The sequence below is a fragment of the Rattus rattus genome, chromosome 6 (genome assembly GCF_011064425.1).
Source record: "Rattus rattus isolate New Zealand chromosome 6, Rrattus_CSIRO_v1, whole genome shotgun sequence".
Classification (NCBI taxonomy): Eukaryota; Metazoa; Chordata; class Mammalia; order Rodentia; family Muridae; genus Rattus; species Rattus rattus.
This window is the reverse complement of record NC_046159.1, coordinates 94,270,636-94,293,824: the sequence shown is the minus strand read 5'-3', so window position 1 is coordinate 94,293,824 and position 23,189 is coordinate 94,270,636. Positions and strand designations below refer to the sequence as shown.

Sequence of the window (23,189 nt, the reverse complement as noted above, 5' to 3'; positions counted from 1 at the left end):
ATAGTGAGAGGAAGTTTGCTTGAGAGATTGTTCTCAGAAATCTGGAGGGCGGTTGGAGGAGTGAAGATGAAGAGAGGAGATAATAGAAGGCACCAGAGCAGGGCAGTGACTGTGAATACCAGCCCTTACCAATCTGACTAGAGACTCTGAATGACTCTTGGAAACATGGGTGGAGAGGGCATTTATTCACAGACACCTGCATCTGAACTGAACAAGCTGACCCTGATTAATTCTTCAACACTTTGCATATCCATCTGTATGTATCATCATGAATGTATGATGCCAGTTACTTGTGTGAGAACTGTTGTTGTGTAGGCGGTGGTCAGCTGTTGGATTCAGAGGTGTATAAAGAAGATAAACAAACAGAAAAGCATGTTTTGTCTGTTGATAGGTATCAAGACCTTGGGTAGACCTCATAAGCCATGATAATTTGGCTTTCTGTGCTTAGGATTCTTTGTGTAAGGCCACCTTGGTTGTTTTACAATGATTTAATGTGGCTCATGGCATACAGGTTGGAGAAGAACTGAGAGAGGATATGGGACCCTATGTGACTTCTGCTCTAATTTGGCTTTCTTCAACGTGCAGCCACATCTCTTACACAGACACATGAGAGACAGAGAGAGAGAGAGACAGAGAGACAGACAGACAGACAGACACACACACACACACACACACACACACAAAATATATATATAGAAACAGATCAGCTCCACTCTCTGCCTCCCCCCTTTAATATTCATGGTCTAATTATGAAAGGATGGCAATTTTCTTCTATTAACTGTTCTATGTTCCTGGCCAATGTCCCTCCTTGGCCTACGTGAGGGGGATCATTTCTACAGTTTTAGAAGCCACTTGCTCTGTGCTTCCTCTTTACTCAAATAATGTTTATCCTTTCCAGGTCTCTGATGCGTTTGAAGACTAGATTGTTATAATCTCACACATAAGCTTAAGTTGTTTAGGATTCAAGAAAATGTTTTTAAGGAATATATTTTTATGTTGGTAATGCATATAATGAAAGTTAAAGGAAATAAACATTTTAGTAGTGATAGGAAATTATTTAGGTACAGAATTTTGAACTCACCAAGATAGGATAGATAGTGGAGTGCTTTTTTTCAAGTTTGCCAAATACAAATGGACTGGACATTGTAAAAGTAATTCTGACATGATAGTTCTCATAATAAGTTTTATTGTATGTTGCTTATTGCTTTTAGAGAAATAGCCATTTATTGGATGAAAAGGAGGAGATGTTGAAGTAACTGTACATCATAATTATACATCATATGAAGGTTGATTTTGTATTATTAATTGCCGAGTGCTGTACCAGCAGATATCTGATTACTGGCCAGATTTTGGTATTGAAATTCTTTTAGCTCATTCCTACCTCAGTATTTTGCTATACATGCATTCCTTACTCGTTGATTGGTTTAATAAAGATCTGGTGGCCAGTAGCTAGGCAGAAAAGGAAAGGCAAGACTTCTGAGCTGAGAGGTCTTTGGGAGAAAGAGAGACAGGGAGATTCAAGAATGGCACAAGCAGATGGTCAGACAAAATGGACTGGAAGAGAGATTTAAAAATCTTGCCACATAAAGGTGGTCAATAAAAGTGGAATATGCAATATCCACACTGAGGAGAGCAGAAGTGTTTATTGCACACAAAATCTAAAACCAGCCATAGCAGATGAGTATTCTATCAGATATTCAAATCAGGGCTAAGGAGTGAAGTGGAAGGATGTTTTGCAAAGTCAGTTGTATGGTGTTTTGTTGGGGCAAACACATGAAAGAATGCCATGTAAAAGTGGATGCAGGTGTTAATGACTAAGGAAGACTCGCAAGGGAATAGGAGAGAGGATGTTCTGCTAAAGAAAACATGTGAATGGACACATGATGAAAGATTCTTTGCTAACAACATGCATTGGTCTGCCTGTCATTGCGTAGTTGAGCTGCATTTTGGGGGACTCCTTGGACTTGAACGGATGGGATGCACATGCTAAGGCAAGGCCCATGCTGGGGCAAGGCACATGAAGGACACATGATGTTTGGAGGGTATAAATAGGACTCAACAGACAGTGTTGGAGACAGAGTTTGGCTTGCTTGTACAGCTTGCTGTGCAATGCTTGTGGGTATCACATCTTTGGTGACATTGCTTCCCTAAGAGAGGCATAGCTCAGACTTCTCCTGGTGTTCCTGCTGGTCCCTCCTGCTGACTTGAGCCAAGGCTATGGCCTGAATGTCTCTGTTAGGTCCTGACACTGCTGTTGTTCACCCGACTCTACCGAACTGGACTGTTGGTATATCTGTAAAGTGTTCGCAAATGGATTGAACTGCTGTTGTCTGCTAACCTGTGAACTGAACTGTTGATTCCCAAGCAACACAGATGGAAGTTGCTCCAAAGAACCTTCATAAACAGGCCTACTTTCAGCCAGTATGTACCAGGTACTCAGAAGAACAGAAGGTCTCTCAGGTATCTCTCTTTTGTAACTTTGATTTTTTCAAATCCTATTTTTAATGGTGATTCTCATATATTCTGTTCTTCTGAATACCTGGTGCATACTGGCTGAATTAAGGTACAATACAATGTTGTCTGGAAGCTAACAGATAGCAGAACTGAACTAATTAGGGCGTACATCTGTCTTTATGACAAAAATGGGATGAGGTATAAGGAAGTTATGCAAATTGAAAAATTGGAAAGAGTTTGTGTCCCCTTTGGAATTGGAAAGCACAGAAAATCTCTCTCTTTCTCTCTCTCTCTCTCTCTCTCTCTCTCTCCTCTCTCTCTCTCTCTCTCTCTGCATACCTTCTGTCTAGGCTAGACTCTACAGATATCATATACTCTCCCCAGTATCTTTATATCATGAAAAATGATTATAAAGACCGTGGCTGATTTTTTTCACAGTATTCTCAGTGAAAATGCTCTATTTCCCAAATAGAAATTAATGAACTTATTTTACAAATATTGATGTATGTTCTGCTGATCCCTTCTGAATTTTGAACCTAAATCCTAGTACTTCCAACAGAAGCCAAAGTGCCCATTTTGCTTCTTTCTTTCTTTTCACCACCCATTCATCTTTTCCTTCATTCATCTGTTTATTTATTCATTCAAGCATTCATGTAACTGCAGTGTAGGCATTTTGCCACACATTCTGGATAAGCAGATGGCACTAGAAACAAGATATTTTCCCTCTTGGTTATAACCAGATTGAGGCTACAACATAACATAATGGATTTTACAGATGACTATTCTCATTACAGCCATACCTGGAGCAGAGACCTTCTTGTGTTCTCCCTCCTTCCCTCCCTCCCTCCCTTCCCTTTTCCCTTCCTCCTTTCTTAAATGAATTATTATTAGGATAATAATATCAACTTTTTAAAAGCAAATACCAGATAATTAAGGGTATTGGGATTTAATTTTTGAAGTATGTTGTGTGTTTTCATGTGTTAGAGCCATAGGTTTTAATAAAATAAAGCTTTTTGTGCCTGGGCAGATGCTTCAAAGTTGATGTACATTTATTTACCTGCTACTGACAGAGCATTAAATTATATATTCTGACTAAAAAATATATTCTTTTGAATAATTTTGTAATGTTTCATCCTGTTTCTGTGTAAAAAAATTACTAACTGCTTGAAAATTGTAGGACTTGCCTAGGGGTAATAAGGTCCCTACTTGATCAGAGTATAGCTGCCTCTCCAATTATTAGTGTTGGGCTATTTATTTAACAAGGTCCAGATGGCATTCAGCATATCAGGGGTATTAATACTGCTAATGGGAAGGTGATGGCTGCGGTGACAAAGCCCAGAATAATACTTTACTAAGTGTTACAGAGTAGGCTTCCTGAAGCAATTTGTCATGCATTACCCCATTTGTAATTCATTATAATGCCAGAGGAAAAAGGTTATCATTTCAGCTTTACTGATAAGAAGACATAGACTGAGAGAATGTGAGTGGTTCCTCCAACCTCATGGTAAAGTCAAACTCCTGTTTGAATTTGGAGCATTTTTTTTATTTCTATGCGTTTCAAAGATGTAGTGGGGGCTGCAGAGATAGCTCAGTGGTTGAGAGCACTTGCTGTAATTGCAGAAGACCAGGATTCAGTTCTAAGTACTCACATGGTGGTTCACAACCATGTATAACTCCAGTTCAAAGGGATGTGTGCTCTTTTCTGGTCTCTATGGACAGTGCACACATACATACATACATACAAACATACATGCATACATACATTCTCTCTCTCTCTCTCTCACACACACACACACACATGCACACACACACAGAGGCAAGATACTCATACACATAAAATAAAAATAATATTCTAAAAGCTACTAAAATGAATACAGTGACTATTCATCATAGACTGGATTTATTCCTACTGTGGCTATTGCCAGTAGTCGGCATCCTTTTCATGTTTTGAGTATGTTTACATGTTCGGGGATGTGATGGCTCCAGAGCAAACTCTTTCTAGAAGAGATTTCCAGGAAAATAAACATAAGGGGATGTTAAAAGATCAAGAATTCTATACATATTATTTAGAAATTAATTTGTAGGAGTATAGCAGGAGACCTAAAATTCAAACTGACTCTTTTAAAGCAGCTTTTCAAGTCAAAATGCAGATAATGTTTTAAATATGCCTGCTGAAATCCTTATGAATACAGCTCTAATACTTATCCCTATCCTATTCCTTCAATTGCTACCGGCCATAAGACACAGCTTATCCACTAGGAAGAGTTATAAACATAATCACAGGCATACCAGTTCCAAGGATACTAACAATAGTTGCCAATATTTACTTAAGATCCATGAAGTGCACTGTATTAACTATTAATTCTAGGTCTTCTAAAACATGAGACTTAGCATTATAGAATTTTATTTATAGGTAAAGAGTTAGAGTTTCAGAGAACTTATGAACATGACTATGAAGTCAGCCAGCCAGCTTCATGGTTCAAAGGAGCCAGAACATGCTTTGAGGGATTTATGGTGCAGATTAGACAGGTCCCTGTCACTGCAGATGCTGCCCTTGATTTTTAGACATTGAATTGTTAGTGTCACTGCAATATTAAGGTGATTTTTGAGGCATTTGGCAATATCTAGAGAAGTGATCATTACTATAAGGTAGGGTACAACTGACGTCTATTAACCAATAGATAAATGTCTTACCAGAGTGCAGAGTAGTCCTATATTTTGAACTTTTCCAACCCCAAATGCTAGTCTAGTTCAGAATGAGAAGTCTGAGAATTGACACAGAGACTGAATACTGATGTAATTTTTGAGTCAGTTGCCATGGTCCCATTGAATTTTATTTGTTAAGAAGATATAGCTCAGTTCCTTCTGGTCTTCCTACAGGTAAAAGAGAAAGGAAGTACCCAGACTTCCTCACTGTTCTGAAGAACATTCAGACTTTGGGATGATGGCTTGATAAAATGACTGACAACTCTGACAGGTTCAAGAAAATTATGAAACCCAGAGGCTCTCTGCCACCCTCCCAAATCAATCTTTATTTCAAAGAGTAGACCTTTTATTAATAATTTTTTAAAATTAAATTTTAATTATATCATTTGCTCATTCCCTTTACTTAAATATCCCCCAGGTATCCCCTCCCTAAATGTTGACCTTTATTTAATCATTTTAGTCATACGTGTATATATACATGTATGTGTATGTGTGTGTTTGATATCATTTGTAGATGCATAAATCTATAAAAACAGTCTTCCCAGTCCATTAAATATTACTTGGACTACTTGATATTGGGTAACCAGATGGGAGCTCATCACTGAATAATATTATTTCTTCTTCTCTTGGCATTTCTTATTTGCCTGTAGTTTTTTGTCTATGGACAGGGTTCCAGGAGCTCCCCCCCCCACTTTCATGTAGGCATGTTACTGGTATTGTATTCCTTCATGTCCATATTGTTAAAGTATCTTAAGTAAAGCTTCCCTGTGAATTCTAGAAGACACAAGCTCACAGTGGACTGAACATTTTAAGGCTTAAAGTAAACTGGCCTCTAGGTGGGTACAGAACATAGCTGGAACAGGAGCAGTAATGCTCTCTGATACCCAAGGCCAAGGAGAAGTGCATGTGTGTTAAGAGTTCAGTACTGACTTCCTCACCTTGAAATGTATCAAGTGCCTCTCTGTGGCTCTCCTTTCTCACAGTAAAGTGAACTTATGAACATGACAAAAACGATAGAGCTGGCAAGGATTTCCCCTTGCTCACTTAAAATCGAGTTACAGGTCAGTGATAGATGTGGCAGTAAGAAAAAAGCAGCCAAAATCCTGTGTGTGACTCCAGTCATTTAATGTTTCCTTTCAGTTTCCCACATGTACTCATTGTCTGCCATTTATCAAACACCCAGAGGTGAAATGCCAAAACATATCATGGTAATGGATGAGTAACAACAGGTGCCAAGCAATGTGTCAGAGAAAACTGTGTTAAAAATGTAAAGGTTAAAGTCCCAGTGGAAAAATATTTATCACTGGAAATGGAGTTCGAGCCCAACTTTACCTGCAACTGCATCTGGGGTGATGGAGTGGCCCTCTGCATGTACCCGCCACCACCTTGAGGCTTTCATTATCCTATCTATAAAACGAGGAATCAGACAGAATCATTGGGAAGACTAAGATATCTTCCTGTTTTAATATTCTAGTATTTCTAAGGGGAAAAGAATAAAAGTTTCCTCAAACCCAGTATGGCTACTGTTAAATCATTTTCCAATTTCTTTGGTGTTCTTGCTCTGGATGGATTTCTTTCCCTAAAGATTTAATCGTATAAGAGTCTAATGAGGGTGAATTTTTTTCCATGAAACATCTTAATGTGCTTGAGTACTTCATATCCCTTGTAGCATATTTTGCCCACTTAACCCCAGCAGCCATCTGTGGGTTGGAGATGGCAGAGGCAGGAGCCTGAAGATATCACAGTAGTTGCAGAAAGGAAGGACAGGTTAATATTTGCCCTCTGTCAGCAATCTGATCAGCAGCAATGTACAGCATCAGACGTTAAGGCAACCTTCCCCAGAGGAGGGATCTGAAATCTTTTATCTTCCCATTTTATATATCAAGAGGCAGCCCTGGTACCCTGATCACAGCACTCCTCATAAAGAAGATTATAAGCAGATGAGATGAAGAAGCAGAAATTCACACATACTTATCACAGCAGGGGAAGGTATAGACACAGAGTCTTACACCTTTATATGACTCAAGAAACCTGGAACAAGTTCATCTAAACTGGTTTTAATCATTTCATCTTACAAACTTTACCATATTATGTTAAACTTAAATTTTAAATCAGCATTTTAGAGACCATCTTTCATTTAAAAAAATCTCACAATGTTTTTCTTCCATACTAAGTCAGGATAAATTTCCTACATGTAATTTCCTTCATTCCTTCAGTGCATAACCTAACTTCAGCTCCAGGGTATCTAATGCCCTCTTCTGACCTCTGTGGATGCCTGCATTCCCAGGCTTATAGATAAATGTGTACATGTTAATAAGGTACTATCTGAAAAAAAAATCCTGAGCACAGATCGAATAATAAAATACGGAGACTGCCTTCCTGACAAGTCACAAGTATTAGGTTCCATTGGACAATAGTGAGAACTATATTTACCTGGAAAACTCTGTTTACATAATGTGTGGCATTAAATTAATTTCTCCTTAAAGAAATCCTCAGAGCAGGGGCTGAGGAGATGACTCAGCCCATAAGTGCACTTCCTATTCCTGCAGAGGACAGAGGTTCAGTTCCTAGTACTCATGGTGGGTACAACCACCCAGCTTCAGAGGACCTAATGCCTTCTTCTTGCCTCTAGGGCAAGAAGAACAAATATGTACACAGTAATAAAAATGTATCTAAAAAAGAAATCCCAAATGCAAATCTAATACAGTGAACTACTTCTTGACAGGAGGGTGATGTAGAATCTTTTGAGTTCTCATTCAACTAAAAATAAAATAAAGCACTTTAAACATTTTAACAGAAACATGCATGTCTTTCATAATGTGTTTATAGTTGCTCCTGGAGGATATTCTATTTTCATAAATTCTGCTGATATAAGTTGAAGAAGTTTACTTTTAATTATTTTTTATATATCTGACATGATATTTTGGGGAAAATCCTAGCTCAGTGTCAGAACCACAGCTTAGAGGTCAGGAGTAGACTTCAGTGTTGCTTGTTCATCCTTCCTCACCACAGGAGTGAAGACGGTAGTTCCTGCCCAGACTGGTGTTTCAGAATCGCACGGTGGCCTTCTGTTGTGTCTAGTTCTACTGCCTTCTCATTCACAGCTTTAGATCAGACAAAAAGCTTTGGATAATATTTCCTTATCTCCTTTAAATTCCTCCCAGTGATTCTGGCAGATAAATCAAAGTACCTAAGTTTTTAAAAGTGCGAGCTAGCCAATTATTTGAAAATTTGGTCTCTGGTTGTATTTGCTTAATAATTGCTTTTATTTATTTATTTATTTATTTATCTATTTATTTATTTATATTTCAAATATTATCACCTTTCACAGTTTCCTGTTCATAAACCTCCTATCCCATACAACAACCACTTTCTTCTATGAGGCTGTTTCCCCACGCATCCACCTACCCTCTCCTGCCTTCCTGCCCTGACATTCCCCTACCCTGTGGTCTCCAGCATTGGCAGGACCCAGGATTTCTCTTCCCACTGGTACCCAACAAGGCCATCCTCAGCTACATATGCAGCTGGAGCCATAGGTCTATCCATGTGTACTATTTGGGTGGTGGTTTAATCGCTTGGAGCTTTGTTTGGTTGGTATTGTTCTTATGGGGTTGCAAGCCCCTTCAGCTCCTTCTATCCTTCTTCTAACTCCTCCAATGGGAAACCCATTCTCAGTTTAATGGTTTGCTGCTAGCATTTGCCACTGTATTTGTCATGCTCTAACAAAGCCTCTCAGGAGACAGCTATATCAGGATCCTGTCAGCGTGCACTTCTTGGCATCAGCAATATTGTCTGCATTTGGTGGCTATACAGGCTCTGAGTGGCCATTCCTTCTGTCTCTGCTCCAAACTTAGTCTCTATTTCTCCTACTATGAATACTCTTGTTCCCCCTTTTAAGAAGGACTAAAGCATCTGCACTTTGGTCATCCTTCTTCTTGAGCTTGATGTTGTCTATGGATTGTATACTAGGTAATCTGAGCTTTTGGACTAATATCCAATTATCAGTGAGTGCATACTATGTGTATTTTTTTTGTGATTGGGTTACCTCACTCAGGATATTTTCTAGTTCCATCCATTTGCCTATGAATTTCATGAAGTCATTGTTTTTAATAGCTGAGTTTGACTCCATTGTGTAGATGTACCACAATTTCTGTATCCATTCCTCTGTTGAAGGGCATCTGGATTCTTTTCAGCTTCTGACTATTATGAATAAGGTTACTATGAACATAGTGGAACATGTGTATTTGTTATATTTTGGAGCATCATTTGGGTATATGCCCAAGAGAGGTATAACTGGGTCATCCAATTTTCTAAGGAATCTTCAGACTGATTTACAGAGTGGTTGTACCAGTTTGCAATCCCATCAAAAATGGAGGAGTGTTCGTCCTTCTCCACATCCTCATCAGCATCTGTTGTCACCTGAGTTTTTGATCTTAGCTATTCTGATTAGTGTGAGGTTGAATCTCAGTGTTGTTTTGATTTGCATTTCCCTGATGACTAGGGGTGTTGAACATTTCTTCAGGCACTTCTCAGCCACTCAATATTCCTCAGCTGAGAATTTTGTTTAGCTCTGTACCCCATTTTTTATTGGGTTATTAGGCTCTCTGGAGTCTAACTTCTTGAGCTCTTTGTACATATTGGATATTAGCCCTCTATCAGATGTAGGATTGGTAAAGATCTTTTCCGAATCTATTGGTTGCTGTTTTGTCCTAATGATTGTGGCCTTTCCCTTACAGAAGCTTTGAGGTTTTATGAGGTCCTATTTGTTGGTTCTTGATCTTACAGCAAAGCCATTGGTGTTTTGTTCAGGAAAATTTCCCTAGTGCCCATGTGTTTGAGGCTCTTCCCCACTTTTTCTTCTATTAGTTTGAGTGTATCTGGTTTTATGTGGAGACCTTGATCCATTTGGACTTCAGCTTTGTTCAAGGTGATAAGAATGGGTTAATTTGCATTCTTCTTCATGCTGACCTCCAGTTGAACCAGCACAATTTGTTGAAAATGCTATCTTTTTTCTATTGGACATTTTAGCTTCTTTGTCAAAGATCAAGTGACAGAGGTGTGTGGGTTAATTTCTGGGGCTTCAATTCTATTCCATTGATCGACCTGTCTGTCTCTGTACCAATAACATCCAGTTTTTAATCATTATTTCTCTGTAATACTGCTTGAGGTCAGGGATTGTAATTCCCCCAGAGGTTCTTTTATTGTTGAAGGGAGTTTTCACTATCCTGAGTTTTTTTGTTGCTCCAAAAGGATTTGCAAATTGCTCTTTCTAACTCTATGAAGAATTGAGTTGGAATTTTGATATGGATTGCATTGAATCTGTAGATTGCTTTTGGTAAAATGACCATTTTTACAATATTAATACTGCCAATCCTTGAGCATGGGAGATCTTCTAAAATCTTCAATTTCTTACTTCAGAGACTTGAAATTCTTGTCATACAAATCTTTCACTAGCTTGGTTAGAGTCACACTGAGGTATTTTATGTTTTTGTTACTATTGTGAAGGATGTCAATTCCCTAATTTTTTTCTCAATCTTTTTATTCTTTGTGTAGAGGAAGGCCACTGATTTGTTCAATTTTATATCCAAACACATTGCTGAAGTTATTTGTCATATACATGAGTTCTCTGGTGGAATTTTTGGGGTCACTTAAGAATACTATCATATCATCGGCAAGTAGTGATATTTTGACTTCTTTCTTTCCAATTTGTATCTCTTTGACCTTTGTTTGTTCTCTGATTGCTCTGGCTAGGACTTCAAGTACTACATTGAATAAGTAGGGAGAGAGTGGGCAGCCTTGTCTAGTCCCTGATGTTAGTAGGATTGCTTCAAGTTTCTCTCCATTTAGTTTGATGTTGTCTACTGGTTTTCTGTATATTGCTTTTACTATGTTTAGGTATGGGCCTTAAATTGCTGATGTTTCCAAAACTTTTAACATGAAGGGGTGTTAAATTTTCTCAAATGATTTCTCAGCATCTATTGAGATGATCATGTGTTTTTTCACTGAGTTTGTTTATGTAATAGATTGCATTGATAGATTTCTGTATAATGAAACATCTCTGTATCCTTAGTTTGAATCCTATTTGATCATGATGGGTGATTGTTTTGCTCTGTTTTTGGATTAGGTTTGCAGGAATTTTATGGAGTATTTTTGCAGTTTAGATGGTTTATCTGGTCCTAATTTAACTTTGGTACCTGGTTTCTGTCTAGAAAATTGTCCATTTCTTCCAGATTTTCCAGTTTGGCTTAATATAGGCTTTTATGGTAGGATATGATGACTTTTTTTTTAATTTGCTCAGATTCTGTTGTTGTGTCTGCCTTTTCATTTCTGATTTTGTTAATTTGGATACACTCTCTGTTCCCTCTAGTTTGTACAGCAGAGAGTTTAGCTATCTTGTTGATTGTGTCAAAGAACCAGCTCCTGGTTTCGTTGATTCATTGTACAGTTCTTTTTCTTTCTACTTGGTTGATTTTAGGCCTGAGTTTAATTATTTCTTGCCCTCTTGTGTGTATTTGCTTCTTTTTCTTCTAGACCCTTTAGGCATGCTGTCAAGCTGCTATTGTATGCTCTTTCCAGTTTCTTTTTGGAGGCACTCACAGCTATGAGATTTCCTCTTACCACTGCTTTCATTTTGTCCCATAAGATTGGGTATGCTTTGGCTTCATTTTCATTAAATTCTAAAAAGTCTTTTAATAATAATAATGAAATAATAATAATAATGAAAATAATAATAATGAAAATTTTCTTTCATTATTTCTCCCTTGGCCAAGTTATCATTGAGTAGAACATTGTTCAATTTCCATATGTATGTGGGCTTCTTGTCATTTTTGTTGTTATTGAAGACTAGCCTTAGTCTGTGGTGATACATGACATTATTTCAATTTTCTTGTATTTGTTGTGGCCTGTTTTGTGACTGATTATATGATCAATTATGGATAAGGTATTATGAGGTGCTGAGAAGAAGGTATATTCTCTTGTTTTGGGATGAAATGCTATACAGATATCTGTTAAATCCATTTGGTTCGTAACTTCCGTTAGTTTCTTTATGTCTCTGTTTAGTTTATCTTTTCATGATCTGTATGAGAGTAGGGTGTTGAATTTTCTCACTATTATTGTGTGAGGTGCAATGTGTGCTTTGAGCTTTAGTAAGGTTTCTTTTATTAATGTAGATGCCCTTGCATTTGAAGCATAGATATTCAGGATTGAAAATTCATCTTGGCGGATTTTTCCTTTGACGAATATGAAGTGTCCTTCCTTATCTTTTTTGATGACTTTTGGTTGAAAGTCGATTTTATTTTATATTAGAATGGCTACCCCATCTTCTTTCTTCAGACCACTTGCTTGGAAATTTGTTTTCCAGCCTTTTACTCTGAGGAAGTGTTTGTCTTTGTCACTGAGGTGTGTTTCTGTTATGCAGCAAAATGCTGGGTCTTCTTTATGTATCCAATTTGTGATTCTACATCTTTTCATTGGGGGAATTGTGTCCACTGTTGTTAAGAGATATTAAGGAAGAGTGATTGTTGTTCTCTGTTATTTTTGTTGGTAGAGGTGTAATTATGTTTGTGTAGCTATCTACTTTTGGGTTTGTTGCAAGGAGTTTCCTTTCCTGCTTTTTCTAGGTTGTAGTTTCCCTCTTTGTGCTTCAGTTTTCCATCTATGATCCTTTTAGGGCTGGATTTATGGAACTATATTGTGTAAATTTGATTTTGTTATTGGAAGATCTTGGTTTCTCCCTCGATGTTAATTGAGAGTTTTGCTGGATATAGTAGCCTGGGCTGGCATTTGTGTTCTCTTAGGTTCTATATGACATTTGCCCAAGGATCTTTTGGCTTTCACAGTCTCCAGTGAGAAGTCTGGTGTAATTCTGATAGGTCTGCCTTTATATGTTGCTTGACCTTTTCCCCTTGCTGCTTTTAACATTCTTACTTTGTTTGTGCATTTGGTGTTTTGACTATGATGTGATGGGGAAATTTCTTTTATGGTCCAATTTATTTGAAGTTCTGTAGGCTTCTTGTATGTTTTTGGGCATCTCTTTAAGTTAAGGAACCTTTCTTCTACAATTTGGCTAAAGATATTTACTGGCCCTTTAATTTGGGAATCTTTACTATACCTATTATCCTTAGGTGTGATCTTCTCATTGTGTCCTGAATTTCCTGGATGTTTTGGATTAGGAGCATTTTGCATTTTACATTTTCTTTAATGATTTTGTCAATATTTTCTCTGGTGTCTTCTCCCCCTGTGATTCTCTCTTCTATCTCTTTTATTCCTTTTGTGATGCTTGCATCTATGACTCCTGATCTCTTTTCTAGGTTTTCTATCTCTATGGTTGTCTGCCTTTGTGTTTTCCTTACTGTTTCTATTTCTGTTTTTAAATCCTGGATGGTTTTGTTTAATTCCTTCACCTGTTTGGTTGTGTTTTCCTATAATACTTCATGGGATTTTTGTGTTTCCTCTTTAAGGGCTTCTACATGTTTACCTGTGTTGTCCTGCATTTCTTGAAGGGAGTTATTTATGTTCTTCTTAAAGTTCTCTATCATCATCAGATGTGATTTTTAAATGCAAATTTTGCTTCTCTTGTGTCTTTGGATATCTACTATTTGCTTTTGTGGGAGAATTGGACTCTGATCATGCCAAGTAGTCTTGATTTCTGTTGCTTAGGTTCCTGTACTTGCCTCTTGCCATTTGGTTGTCTTTGGAGTTAGCTTGTCTTGCTGTCTCTGCTAATGGCTTGACCTCCTGTAAGTCTGTGTGTTGGCACTCCTGGAGACCTGATTTCTCCCAGCAGGATCTGGCTTCAGAGAGCTGTGGGACTCGTTCAGCTCTGGGCACAGGCAGAAACCAGAAGAGTCCTGTCCCAGACTGTTCCTGGGTTCCTGTGTCCTGAGGGCTCCAGTTGGATCCCTTGGAACAGAAGTGGTTGCTTTACTTCTGTTCTCAGGTGTGTCAGCACTCTCAGTGACTTGCTTTCAAGCTCTGGGTGCAGGCAGAGAACAGAAGGATCCTCTCCATGACTGCTCCTAGGTTATTGTGTCCAGTGGGCTCTGGGCAGCTTCTGCTTGGGCCAGGAAGGTGAGCAGAAGTGATGGTCTCCCCTGAGCTCTCATGATAGTTTGCACTTTTGAGAGTTCAGTTCTCTACCCTACGGGATTTTGGTACAGAGATCTGTAGGACTGGATCAGCTCCTGGAATAGGCAGAAACAGGAAGGGTCCCGTCCCAGACTGTACCTGGTTTCGTGTGTCCTGATGGCCCTTGGAGCAGAAGTGGTCAATTGCTTATTTTTAAACCAAAACTCTCTCTCTCTCTCTCTCTCTCTCTCTCTCTCTCTCTCTCTCCTCCCCCTCCCTCTCCCCAGTTTTAATTATATTAAGATAATCTCAAGTCTCTGAACATCATACTCTGACTCTTAGATAGTTTTGCTCTCTCTGGCTAGTTCTACTTTGTGAGAACAAATCTATAGCTACCAACTCTATTCTATAGCTTGTTAAAAAATAGAACATTCAATTTTGAAAAGCTTGTTTATAGTGCTACAAGTCCATCACAGATATAATTAAGAGTTTATATTTCTATGTATTAGGACAAAATACACATTGTTGGAATTTGCACAATAGCTCTGTGGCACCCAAATTGACAACATAGTAAGAATTTAGCACTTAAGTTAATGAAACAGTTTTCTGGGATCCTCTAGAGATAGTATGATGTTTTGAAACATAATCCAATGATTGATGTAGGAGATTGTGATTCCTGGATCAACAACAAATGATAATTTAATTTAATGTAGTATAATTAAGAAATCAGAATGATGATTGGATATATGGTTTCCTGTGTGATTTCTCACTAAAAAGCATTAATAAAAGAAATACAGTGCATTTATGCAAAAGATCTACTTAAAAATGTATATAAAGCTGGGTGTGTAAGAAGACTGGGGCTGATTTGGTCATGGATGCTTAGGAGGAAAGTGACTTTGAAGGAGTGAGGGAGAGGACATCTGTAACTCAGCAATGCAGTTGCAAGAACAGATTTTTGAGTTCAATTCCAAGGCTGTTGTGTGGCTTTGAGGTGATGTAGCCTTCTGGTATTTTCATCTCCCTAGGCCTCATTTTCTTTCACTGTAAAATGGAAAGAGAAGTGTCTACCTCACAGGATTACTCTGAAAACCAGATGGCACAGTGCTTGCAAAACACTGAGAGTGGAATATGAAACACAGAGAGCCTCACACAGCTGTTGTTGTTGTAATTATTATAATTATTTACAATGAGGGAGCTAGATTAAATAATCTCCAAGGTCTTTTCCAGCTCTGAAATTCTACAGTCCTATGATCAGTTCATTCCCAAATGACGTCAGATAAATGAGGGCTTACTATTTATCGGGCAAGAAATCAATATGGCCAATTTTCAATTGTATCCAGTAAGGTAATCTGACCAGAGAATGAATTATTCAGAAACTCTGGTTACACTCAATATAGTTCTATTTGCTCTTGGAATGCATAGAACTGTTTAAAAGAATATTTTCTTCTCTTCTTATATTATGCTTAATGATTGAAATAGATTTGGCCTTTCTCTGTTCATTGAAGGTGAAGCAATAGAAGGCCCTTAGATATCTTAAACATGTTATTTCATTTAGTGAGCAGAGACTTAGCTGAAATCATCCAGCTGCCAATTGGGTAATAGAAAACTCAAGCATGGTGACAACATCTTGGCTCTGGTAATGGGCATGCCTATAACCAACAGCACGCCATCTCTTACAAAAGAAGCCTTTCAGGAATATCCAGTAGCTCAGGCGCGTTTGGCCTTTGATATTCTAAGAGTGAGAGGCTGTCTATACCATGCAATTCTGCTGATACCTTAATTTCCAAAACTGCCTTAGCACAGCAGTGATGCCTAATTATAACTCCCCAGCACAATGACTACTGTCAAACACTACAATAGTCTAATTATCTAAACTCTCATTTATCATTTAAGATTGCTTCCTAACTTGTCATACACTTCATTTTTTAAGTAAAGGTTCTTTTCAAATTTTCTTCTCTTTTTCATGCGGCTCTTAAAAAAAAAAAAAAGCAAAGGATTTGTTCAAGTTACCTTTGAATTGGTCGTAGGTAAATAATATGCAAAAAAACAGGTGAGAGAGTAGACATTGGTGCATTGTTCTTGCAAAGATGGCTTACCTGTTGGGGTATAAGCTTCCCCTTCCTCCTAGCCAGCTGGATTAATAAATCTCTTAAAATATTAGTTTCATCATTTAGAAGCATAATCATCAGAGAAAATTATTTAGAAAAGAAATATATCCCATACAAAGAAGCATTATGAAGTATAATATGACCATAAGTGGTAGAATGGTACACAGTCCCATGAGAAATTTGAGCAGCATCATAATTCACTATGATCACTTTTCCCAAGTGTCACATTCATATATCATACAGTGGTTTCTGAAGCATTGACTTTGTGCAATGCTAGCATGCAAGAGGCTAGTTAAGTCACTGGGACGAACTCTATATGCAGCATTAATGAACCCTTGAAACAAAAACAAGGAGAATGCATTATGTCTGTGAGAATATGGTCCAATCCAAGGGAGAATTTGCAATAACGATGGAACAAAGAATAGTAAATAGTGTGATCAAAAGAATAAAGTTTGGATCATAAGGATACTCTGATACCCATACAAAACATACTCACTTATGCCTTCCAACAAGTCTATAAAGTCACATTGAAGGCAGTTTTCAGGACTTTCTACAATGATTCCATACAAAGTATTTGTGAGATAAAAGATGATGTCCTCTGTGGCAGCTGAATCCAAAGCTACAGTTGATTATGACCCAACATTCCACAAACTTATTCCCAGTCAATAATAACTGGTTTAGCCTACAGTGAATGTTTTACTTCTCCACGTGATTCAGGTCCCTGATTACTGTGGGGATGACAACCCACAAACTCTCCAATTTGCCTTTACAATTAAAAGCAAATGATGAAACACAAAAGTCTATTATTTTTATTCTCCTGGACACCAGATGTGCTTTTCCTACTCCCAATTTGTTTTTCTCTAATCTTGATCCATAGCAATTACCTCTTCCAGTATAGAAGTTTCTCTCTCTTTTTTTTCTGCCACTATAACCCACCATGACTAGGTCACAGCCATTGTTTCAAATACAAATGACACATACACTTGAGTTTCGTGGTAATATGTTTGGTTACCATGATCATGAATGCATTGAATATCTCTTTTGAAGTCTAAGAAAGGTAGTCATAATAACATCAGGTAGTTGGAATAACAGCCACATGAAGCGATTATAAATCTGTGAGCAAGATGTATCTATCTGCCTTTTTACCAAATTTCTGGATTTTATTCCATTGATAAATATTCTCTGCTAACTGATCACTTGTAAACCTTGTTTAACTTTCATAGAAATTCTAAAGTCACCAACCATATCTTTTTATACAATTTCATTAATTCTTTAAGAGTTTCATGTACCATAATTTGATTATTTTCAGCTTTCTCCCTCAATTTTTTCTCCACCTCCATAGCATTCACACTCAACTTTGTATCAGCATTGTATTTTATACCTGAACCACAGCAGTTAGTGTTGCCTATATAATTGTGGGTGGATGGTCATCTATCAGAGCATTTTCATCTACCAAGTATCATATCTTTAAACAAAACTAACTCTCACACCTCCAGTGTCCATGGTCAACTACGACAAATGCAATATTTCAGGTCATCATACTGCAGTTACACATGAACTCACATTGGCCATGATACCATATATAAAAATAAAAACCTCTATGAGTTCAAGGTAGACTAATCATAACTTACTCATTATATCAATGCTTAGATAATAGATAAGGCACAATAGAATGTAATCAAAGATTCTTCAGATACGGCCATTTGAAACACAGTATGAACTACTACATCTTGGTACACTCAACCAATGTGAAACTTGAATATCACCCACTGAAACATCTACTCCTTGAACGAGAGATCCTACAAGAAAAACTGTCAAAAGACCCTGAGCTACAGACCAAGGAAATTATTGAACAAGTACACAGGATAGAATTCTGACTTTTAGTAGGGATCTTCCATGATGTTACTTCTTTTTACAGCCATTATTGGAGGAGAGGGGAATTTGTTTTGTTTTTTTTTTCTTTTGGTTTGGGTTCACATCACACAACAGTTTAGACTCAGCTCTCTCTACTATAGGAAGCAGCTTGTTTCAATGTTCACAAATTTTAATTTTAATTTTTTCCATTAAATTCAAAGGGGTTTATTTGATATTTAAAATTAGTTGTATCGCATCATTCTTTAAATTGGATATATTATAGTAGAATATTTTAAAGCTACGAATTAGAATTTGATACAGTTATAACTTTTATTCTTTGAATTATCCACACAACTTTAGGGCTAAAATTAGCTTTGAAGTTGACAGTTTCTAGTCAGAAATAGGTTTTATATTTAAATTAAATTAATGCCATTTTTGTTAATTTTAAATTATATCAATTGCTTTTTAAAGATTACTGGAGTCACTTCCCTGTTCCATTTTCTTCAGTACAAGTGAAAATATATACAGAAAATTTATAAATTTTTAAAAATCTGTTGTTTCCTCAAACATCATTTTCTCAGGCACCATTCTATACTGTTCTCCAACAATGACAACTGAATGGCCTTCCTCCTCAGTGACATCAGACTAAACAATCCTTGTGGTGCTTATAAGCAATGCACTTTTCACAGAAAAAGTAACTAATTGTTCCAAGCAAATGGCAAAGAGAACTTGAGGATATGCCTTCAAAAATATCTCTTTCTCTTTTGCTGGAAAGAAAATGGCAGCATTAGACCTAAAAAAAAAAAAAAAAAAAAAAAAAAAACGTATTCATGGGAAAGAGGAAATCACATAAGAAGGCACAGGAAATGAAGATAGGTTTCAATGAGGAGTGGTGGCCAACTGTGTCTGATGGTTGTCAAAATCACAGAGTATGAAGACTTAGTAAAAGCCAAGAGTAGATGCCAGTGGTGTGCTTGAAAGTGTGATAGTGGTTGTACTTGGTGTAGTTGGGACCATCTGTAACCTCATGTTTTTCTACCCAACTTCTTTGTTCCCAAAAATAACAACTTGGAGACTTAACTAATTATGAATTGATGCTGAGGCTCTCTCTCTCTCTGTCTCTCTCTCTCTGTCTCTGTCTCTCTCTCTCTCTCTCTGTCTCTCTCTCTCTCTCTCTCTCTCTCTCTCTCTCTCTCTCTCTCTGCAGGATGTCCCACTGTTTAATCCTGCCTCAGCTTGTTTGCCATAGACTTTTTATTGACAATTGAAGCTTCCACACAGTGAACAAAAGATTCTCTCTGTACCTGGCATTCCTGGAAGAACATGAGACAGTGGCCATGGCAAGCATCCCTGAAGATGAGTAAGACAGTGGTGATGCTTACCAAGTCTGAGAATGCTGAAAAATCTGTTCATCATTTAAAAGTTAGCACACAGTGATTTTACACATAAAAGCCTTTACTTTCTAGTCTGTCCTATATCAAGACATCAGATTCTTCACCTGAAGTTTCTGAGTGTTTTATTTACATATGTATTTAACATTTAGCAAATCTTACACTCTTTTTACCAACATGTCTATCCCATATATTAACTAGACTCTATGACCAATTTAGTTGTTCTCTTTCCAGTACTATGAATGAGTACCACTTTAAAAGATTTTTTGGTAAAACACATAATTAGATAAAAGAAATGGGGAGGACTGATTTAGTACAAATTTACAGCAAGGAAATAAACGCAAGTGCTGATCTATTTTGAGTTCATTCTTAGCCTCAGCATGAGGACCTGGCCACAATGGGAGTAAGGCTGAAAAAGCAAGAGATGGGAATGAGAGATTGAGTATGTGGAACAAGGTGACCATATGGGCAACCTTTGTAACACCTTTGAAAATGATGAACTATGTCTGAGCTCTCTATAAACTAATCTAAATGCTATCAAAAAAGGATGAGTTTACCCTGTGTAGGGTTTATCATTGGGTTTTGTAGGTTTTTCTCATGCTTCTAAGTCTTCTGTACTCTAACCCAACAGGGAATCAAACAACTAGACTTGTTCAGGTTTGGTCATTACATAGAGGTCAAGTCAGTATTCAATGGGATGAAGCTAAAAGAATAACAATAATGGTTATTAATGTCACTAAGAAAGGTGATAGCTACAGTGATGGAGACAAAAATTATGTTTTGTAATCACTATCCTAGAAGTATGGATTGTTGCATTTTATAAAATAATACATTGATTGGAGCTACTATAAATGATGGGGGGGGGACTTATGGCAGATCAAATAAAGGCCAAAGTCAGATAAAAAGTAGGGAAAGAAAGAATAGCTGTGAAATAACTAAAGTAGATTTTGCTTTGATTCCAAAAACAATCTGTGAAGGACTTATTAAGTGAGAGAATTATAAGCTATTGTTCTAATAGAAAAATCAAAACTTTGTCATTCTTTTTTATTTTCCTCTAAATTATCCCCTCCCTCTGAGACATGGATGGGGGAACACATTCATTAAAAGGCTAACATGAATAGTGTCTCATAAAGAAATTTTATTCATGGAAAATCATAATAAAATATTAGCATGAAGAATGTGAGCCCACACTTTCTAACCATCATCTTCAGCTGTTTGCCAATAATGAGAAAATAGCTCCTGGGGGAAATAATGTAGTTTATTCAGCATCATTCAAGGTTTAAAAAAAAAATCCAAAGAGACAGAACATATGACGTTAATATTGAAGTGTTAATAGTGATTTAGCTATTGTGAAGCTCACATTGTGCTAATTAAAAATAATTGCATGGTCCTAGAATTAGAGAGTTTACATGGATATAGGTCTCAAGGTCATTGCTGCTTTTCTTGATTTCCATCTTGGCTGTGCACAAACTTCTATTGTTACCTTCACTGAAATAATTAGGCTCGGTGAAACCTAGTTTCTCCATCCAAATTCAAGTGATAAATATCTTTTTTCTAATTAGAGAGCCTTAGTTTTGAAAAGCAGATTAAGAACAGATAGTTCTTAGTGATTGGCATGGATTAGAAAACGGAGAACCCTAGAGATCAAAGCACACTGATGTCACCCACTCCAAAGTGTCCTATGTGATCAACTTTGCTGGTACTCGTGTTTTACATGAACAGATTTTGTTCCTTTAGACTTAAGTAAATCTCTCTTCTTAGGGCCTTTGACCCAGATTCCTCCAGCATTGCATATGCATACGGTAAATATGTGACCACTCTGGCTGCTGTATATTTTTCTTTGCTCTTCACTCTTTAGGTATTCTCTTGGCTAGTGATATGGCACTCTTTTCCAGGTCTTATGGCAAATCTGAGGCCTTAACAGCTGTTCTCCCTGCCTGGCCTTGGCTAGAGCTGAGTGAATAAAGGATGCCTTATAGACCTTTAGAGTTCAAAACAAACTTGAACTTTGTTCATCTATTTTTTTCTTTATTGCTCTGTTTAATATTTGGGGGCATTTTCTTTCTCTGAGAATACATTGGTTGCTTAGTAAAAGATCATCTTTAAATATCATTATATTGTTTTGTTAATTTACCTTTTTATTGCTGAGACCAAACACATTACAAGAAAAAAATTTTTAATAAAGGAATGTTTATTGTGATCGAAGTTTGAGAGATTATCAATGCATCATAGTGGAAAAGAAGAAAAGGCAAGGGGAGCAGCCTGTGCCTATGGGAGGCACATGAAGCAGGAGAGATCTGGCTACTTGTAGGGTCAGAGTGGAAATCCTAAGACTCATTCTCCAGTGACCCATTTCATCTAATTATTCCTACCTCCTAAAGGTTCTATGGCATCCCCAAGCAAGACTTTTAGCTAGCTGGTGATCAATTATTTAAACACATGAGCCTTTGGGATTTCATCTTGAAACCAACAATAGTGGTTGAAAGAACAATGCCAATCTCCTACAAGATGCCCATGTTTTAGCCTGTGGAACCTATGACTAAATTACCTCATATAGCAAAGAGCCCTTTTGCAATGGACTTTCTCAATCCCACCTTTGATTATTTGAGTAGGGTTTGTGTTATCATGGGATTCCTTAAAAGAGTTGGAGAAAGGGATGAGACAATAAAAGGGAGAATTAGCATAAGCCATCATCAAGACAATTCTACTAGGAAAGGATGGCTGAGAAGATGGGGAAAGGGACTGTGGTAGAGTCTCACTACCTTAGTTAACCTAATCTAAACAGTGTTAAACATGTGAGTCTACGGAGATAGACCCAGAGGCTAAGATATTCTGGACGGATTCCTCGTCTGTATGCCTGAGGCTGTCTCCAAAGGGATTCTGTATCTGTTAAGATGAGAGTTAGTGTTAATCATCATAGAAATAATGTACCTAGACTATTTCAAGCCCCTGGAAGCTTGAAAGAGCAAGAAAACGGATCCACCCACCCTGAATATCAATACTGAGAAGAAATCCTGCCCGCCTCTTGAATATAGCCCAAAGGACCCCACTGTAAACTTGTGACCAGGGACACATCATTATTAGCTATACTATTATCTCCAGCACTTAAGATAATAAATTAGTGTACCATTAAGTCAGTAAGTGGCCATCTGTTACAAAAGCCATTGGAAACTAATGCACAATCTCATCACTGTCCACTACATGCAACGTGGTGTAAGAGAAAGCATCCATTGTTCTATGAAAATGCAAATAATACTTCGCACTTATCTTTCTCAGGTTTCTTCTGTGCTATAAAATTCCATCTGATGTGCTTAACAGTTGCACTTCTGAATAACTGCGATTTATTTATGAATATATGGAATAATAATATATGGAATAATATGAGACCTTTTACTTGGCACTTGGAGTTGCAACAGAGAAAAATTACTTCCCCGATAGATCGATAGGCTTGATGAGTCTATTTGTTTTGCCATCAGCCCCATTACCTTCCTGTTCCCTAGCAGTCTACTTGCAGCACCCATTATTCATGACGCCTCCGCTGCTGCTTTCCTTGCAGTGGCTGCTTCCTTAAGCCCCATGCTCTGCTGTCTCCTGCAGTTTGATTGGCAAA

The 23,189-nt window shown here is 37.5% G+C and overlaps 1 protein-coding gene across 1 annotated transcript in view; it reads left to right on the top strand.

Moving 5' to 3' along the window:
- The window catches only part of Cntnap2 (contactin associated protein 2), a 2,154,251-nt gene that overhangs the window by 1,324,940 nt on the left and 806,122 nt on the right, over positions 1-23,189 (top strand). The gene's annotated exons all lie outside the window — the stretch shown is intronic.